This window comes from Poromitra crassiceps (genome assembly GCF_964638095.1).
Source record: "Poromitra crassiceps genome assembly, chromosome: 17".
NCBI classification, from domain to species: Eukaryota; Metazoa; Chordata; class Actinopteri; order Beryciformes; family Melamphaidae; genus Poromitra; species Poromitra crassiceps.
In genome coordinates, this window is record NC_139635.1 from 35956692 (window position 1) to 35962691 (window position 6000).

Here is a 6000-nt window from a genome sequence, read left to right on the forward strand (position 1 = left end):
CCCTAAAAAGAATAAAGATGAAGTCCGTATATGCGTGGACATGACGCCACTGAACGAGTCAGTGTGCCGGGAAAAGTTAATCCTTCCTTCCGTGGAGCAGACATTAGGAATGCTTGCAGGTGCTCAGTTTTTCACAAAGTTAGACGCAAACATGGGCTTCTGGCAAATCCCCCTATCTAAAGAATCAGCTCTATATACTATTTTCATCACGCCATTCGGGCGTTACCATTTCAACCGCCTGCCTTTCGGCATATCCTCCGCTCCGGAGCATTTCCAGAACACAATGGTGACAGAGGTCACCGCAGACCTGGAAGGGGTTGTCTGTCACATGGACGACATACTCGTCTGGGGGACTACACCGGAGCAGCTTGATGCCAGGGTCCATGCTGTCCTGGAGCGGGCAGTGAAGGCGGGGGTTACCCTCAACGTGTCAAAATGTGAGTTTGGGAAGAGAGAGGTGAAGTTTCTTGGTCATATCATCTCTGCTGACGCCGTGAGCCCAGACCCAGACAACACAAGAGCGGTGCAGGACATAACAGAGCCCACAAACGTAAGCGAGCTCAGGAGCTTCCTTGGTATGGTGCAACAGTTAGGGAAATTCATACCAAACTTGTCCGAAAAAGACAAGCCCTTAAGAGACTTGCTGTCCACGAAGAATCAGTGGTACTGGGGCCACGAGCAGCAGCGCACATTCTGCAGCCTCAAGCAGGAGCTCTCCTCTTCACCAGTCCTCCAGCTTTACGACCCCAACAAGCCACTGAAAATATCTGCAGATGCCTCATCCTACGGATTAGGGGCAGTGATGCTGCAAAAAGAGGGAGAGACATGGTCACCCGTTGCTTATGCCTCCAGGTCACTGACAGAGACAGAGCAACGATATGCTCAAGTGGAGAAGGAGGCGCTGGCGCTGACTTGGGCCTGCGAGAGGTTCGAGGATTTCATCCTAGGATTACGTTTCGAAATGGAAACGGACCACAAACCGCTTGTGAGTCTGTTAGGGGGGTGAGCTCTAGACTCGCTGCCACCTCGAATACAGAGGTTCAGGATGCACTTAATAAGGTACTCATATACAATCACTCACACGCCAGGGAAAAGCCTCATAACAGCCGACACACTCTCTCGCTCACCACTCAAAGGTGGAGCTACACAGGCTGACAGTGACCTCATGGAGGATACCAATATCTATGTCGACGCTGTGCTGGACAATCTGCCGACAAGCGAGGGATACCTGACGGAGCTTCGCGAGCAGCTGTGTGCAGACAGTGTTTGTGCACAAGTCATGAGATACTGTGTAGAGTAGGGGAAAAAATCGATACACCACAGTATCGCGATATTTTGCCTGACGATATTGTATCGATATTTGGACGCCAAGTATCGATATTGCAAAAACATTTTTTTTATTTTTTTTGCAGGCCATGCCAGGCCACCGGGCTACTATAAACTTTAGTTCCAAGGCCAGCAGTAAACAAACGGTAGCATATTTTCATTTTGTTTTAACAGTAACAGTTTTGTCATAACAGTAATTTACAAATTCCCCAGTTACTGAATGGGCTGCACAAGATGTTTTGTGTAAGTGAAGTGAAGTTGCAAAAACTACATAAGTACAGTAGTCCACACACACATCCAGTGGAAACGGACCACAAACCGCTTGTGAGTCTGTTAGGGGGGTGAGCTCTAGACTCGCTGCCACCTCGAATACAGAGGTTCAGGATGCGCTTAATAAGGTACTCATATACAATCACTGTGGACTGTAAGTAGACTGTAACAAACAGTTCAGTTTGTCAGGTGCATGCAACTATGACATGACTTTATGAAAGTTGTTGGTCTGTCTACTTGACAATGTTGCTGCAATAAAATGGTTGAAGTCAGATGTACAGACTGAAAAATTGTTCTTATATAAACCAGATGTTGACAAAGTTTTCCTTTGGGGACATCATTTGCAGTTGAAAATGTAAGAAATCGCAATATCGAAATATCGAAATATTCAATATATCGCAATATCGATATATCGCAATATCGAAAATATCGCAGTATCGCAATACTATCGTATCGTGACTCAAGTATCGTTTCAGTATCGTATCGTGGGCATCTGGTGATTCCCACCCCTAGTGTAGAGGGTTGGCCGGACAGGAACCGGTTTTACAAGGACCGGTCAAACACTACTGGCATGAGAGAGATGTTCTAAGTGTGCATAAGGGACTACTCCTGCGCGGCACCAGGCTAGTTATACCGGCTAACATGAGAAACGATGTGCTGGATAAAATCCACGAGGGCCACCAAGGGGTGGTAAAGTGCAGAGAACGTGCTAGTCGGACAGTGTGGTGGCCTGGACTAAGCAATCAGATAAGTGAGCTAGTCCTAAAATGCAGAGAATGCATCAAAGAAAGAGTAAATGCAAAAGAGCCTCTGATGCCAACTCAACTTCCAGATAGGCCTTGGCAAAAATTAGGTGCAGACCTGTTCTCCCTAAGAGACCATACCTATTTGCTAGTGGTAGATTATTTCTCTAGATATGTAGAAATAGCCCAGCTAAGCCCAACGAGGTCCACCAACATAATAGTTCATCTAAAATCAATGTTGCGCGACACGGCATTCCCGAGACATTTGTAAGTGATAATGGCCCACAGTTCTCTAGTTATTTAATGAAGGAGTTTGCGGTTGACTACGGTTTTGAACACGTAACCAGCAGCCCTAAATACCCCCAGAGTAACGGTGAGGCCGAGCGTGCCGTCCAAACAGTTAAAAACCTGTTTAAAAAAGCCAGGGACCCCTACCGTGCCTTATTGGCTTACAGAGCCACACCTCTGAATAACGGCTACAGCCCTGCCCAGCTGCTCATGGGGTATCACCTTCGCACCACGGTGCCTGCCCTTCCAGAGACATTGCAGCCAGCTCTCCCAGACCTGCAAACGCTCCAGCACAAGGAGAGGGAGAAAAGATGGATTGATGCCAAATGTTTCAACAAGAGGCACAGGGCAAGGGATCTTGCAAAGCTGTCACCTGGAGACCATGTGTGGATTTCTGATGCAAAAGCACAAGGCACAGTAATATCCACACACCACAGCCCACGCTCGTACCTGGTCAGCGGACCACAAGGGACTCTGAGAAGGAATCGCCATCATCTTGTGCCTATACCAGCGCCAGGATCTCAGAGTGAGAAGAACCAACACGAGCATCCACCAGATGGGGACTCTTCCACAAGAGAAGGTTCAGAGACTCTGTCACCACCAACCAAATCTCAGAGCATGCCCGGTGGCATGAGAACGAGGTCTGGCAGAGAAGTTATCAAACCACAGAGACTTAACCTGTGAGACTGGAATAAACACATAAAAACGAACAAAAAAAATAGTAAATAAGAAATAAGGAAAAAAAGAAATGTATGTTGTGTGAAAACTGTAAACTGGTTATATGGTTTATAGAGCGGGTTACACATGGGTTAAGTTTAAATGGGAAACTGTAATGCTAAGGGGTACAGTGTAATGTGATCTGTGACAGGAGAAAAAAAAGAAGCTATTACTTACATGTGATCAAGTGCTTATTTGAATTGAATAGTTAAGTTCCCTTTAAACCCTACAGTAAGGGGGATGTGGTGTAATGTTATTGTTGACCTGTGGGATGACGTCACAGGCGCGAGGCAGTATCAGTTCCGGGGTCAAGATGCGAGCTGTCATGTATGTAGCTGTCACTGACTATGTTGTACAAGCCTGCCGATTATAAAGTAAAGAACCTTCAAGTCTAACTCAAAGTGGTCATCATTGTATGTAAGAGAACCCAACACAACATAAAATTGACATTATTGTTAGTGTACTAGAGTTACACACCGTAGCAGAGTCTAACAGAACATAAGAAAATAATGCTGAAAATATAGAAACACTCTGGAGCTCTGGTTTTAGGATTAATAAAATCGCAGATGGCCGACTTATGTCCACCTCAATATTTATAGAATGGGTTATGGCTTACGCCCTGCTTTGCTCACAACAGGAAACTGTGTGTGTGTGTGTAAATGTCAAACAACATTTATATGTCACCAACCTGCTCTGTGTAAGCGCACTTCAGGATTTAAAACGGTGTCCAGCAACTTTCGTAGTCGGTCGATCTCCTGTTTTGAACGAGAAGCTTCCTCCTCGTACTCTGCTATCGTTCTTTCAAACAGACCAAATATCTCTTCACCCACTGCAGTTAGTCGACGCTGCACGACCACTCTCAGCTTCTGGACTTTAGACAACATGTTCACACAGCGACAGCAACTTTTCCTCCTTACCTATTTACTGACAAACTTTGTAGTTAACGTTTAGCCTAGGTGAACCCAGCCTTCAACGTGACGTCACAGACTGTATGTAGCGTCTGGCAGTTTGCCTATTCAGACTGCGATTTCCCGCGCGAGGCGATTTCAATCACAAAATCGCAGCCAATGAGTGACGGTGTGACTGCCTGCCACTATCAGCTCCTGCCATTATCTGCCAATGAGAGTGCGTCTTTGTCAGAGTTAGCATTACGCTAGGTCTCTCGGAGTTAGCTACTAGCATATGCAGGCAAATAGCTATACTATAGCGTTGAGGAAAGTAATGTGAAAACAGTGTATGCGAGTCCAGAAGCCTTGATGAAAACAAAGTGGCGAAATATCCTGGCATCGGATTCCTTACCAAGATTAGTTCGACAACGAAGCAAAGGAGCGCTACATAATTAGTGCATAGTGGGCTCCGGCTGATCTCAACGAGCTACATCAAGTATGTTAACATTTCCTTTTTTGTGACGACCGACTAGTACATGGAGGTCACGTGGAGGCTGGCAATACCGAGGCTAGCTAACGTTAGCCTACTTCGGTCCAATAATGTTAGCTTCACAGCTAACGTTAGCTTCAATCGCAACTAAACCATTCATCTGAGTCCAGAGGCGCTTCTTCTTCTTCTTAGAAGTAAACGGCGCCAGTAGCTAGCGTTACATCCATGATACTAGTACATACAGTCTTCTGTTGGTCAGTCAAAGTTCTAAACTAGACTTTTGAGAGGGGGGATCGAAAAGCTGTTCGGGTTTACACACCCGGCCTCCATCTTGTGCAACGTGACTGCTACAGAATCGGTTTGCACATGCGTGATCTTTTTTTCTTCTTCTTTCAAATTTCCGGCAGTGTAGCCGCTACTAGGCGTATTACTGCCCTCCGCAGGACAAGGATATAACTACCTCAAACACACTTCATATTCTCGGCAACAACTCTGAATCATGCGGGAACTGTAAAACTACTTTTGTGACCAGCTGGTGGTGGTTATTATTCTGACCATAGAAAGATTAAATAGGAAGATGAAACTCCTGACAAACATACAAGCTTCCCGTTTCTGTCTTATAGCCTATTTGGCACCGCCCCCGGTCTGTCCGTGGCACATTCTAGGAAAACATGCGCCACACACATATCAATTAATATTATGCACGAGCAGCAGCTTCTTCTGCTTCTTCCTTGTGTGGTGTTTTATGGCAGTTTCCATCCTTTAATTAAGTTGCGTAATTAGCCTACTGCCTCCTTCTGGATTTATCCGTCCACTGTTTTCCTAGAGAGCCGAAGTCACGCCCACTTCCGTTTTAGGCATACAAACCAAGGGATTTCATCTGCGGTTCTTTTTACATAAATGTTTTGTAAAATGCTTAGAAAGATAGTTTTACTTGGTCAAACCAAGCAATTCAGCTATATTTGGAGGAGACGGAGTCCGAGCTGTGGAGCAGCGAGGGAGGTCGGCGTGCTGGCACGAGGGTCGAGAGGTCCGGAAAATGAGGAACATTGAGGCCTCGGTGGCGGACGGTCCCGGACACAAAGCTGGAATTTGTGTAATAATTCTGAGACACAGCAATGTCTCCAAAGCCATCTAGTTAGAAGGGATGACATCACTGATAACATAATCACTGATGACATCATATCCGTTATCCATTCCTGACTGACTGATGAATGAAATGACTCACCCCAAAAAGCCTTGCACGTGGTAAAGATGGAATCCACCAGAGAGACCAAAG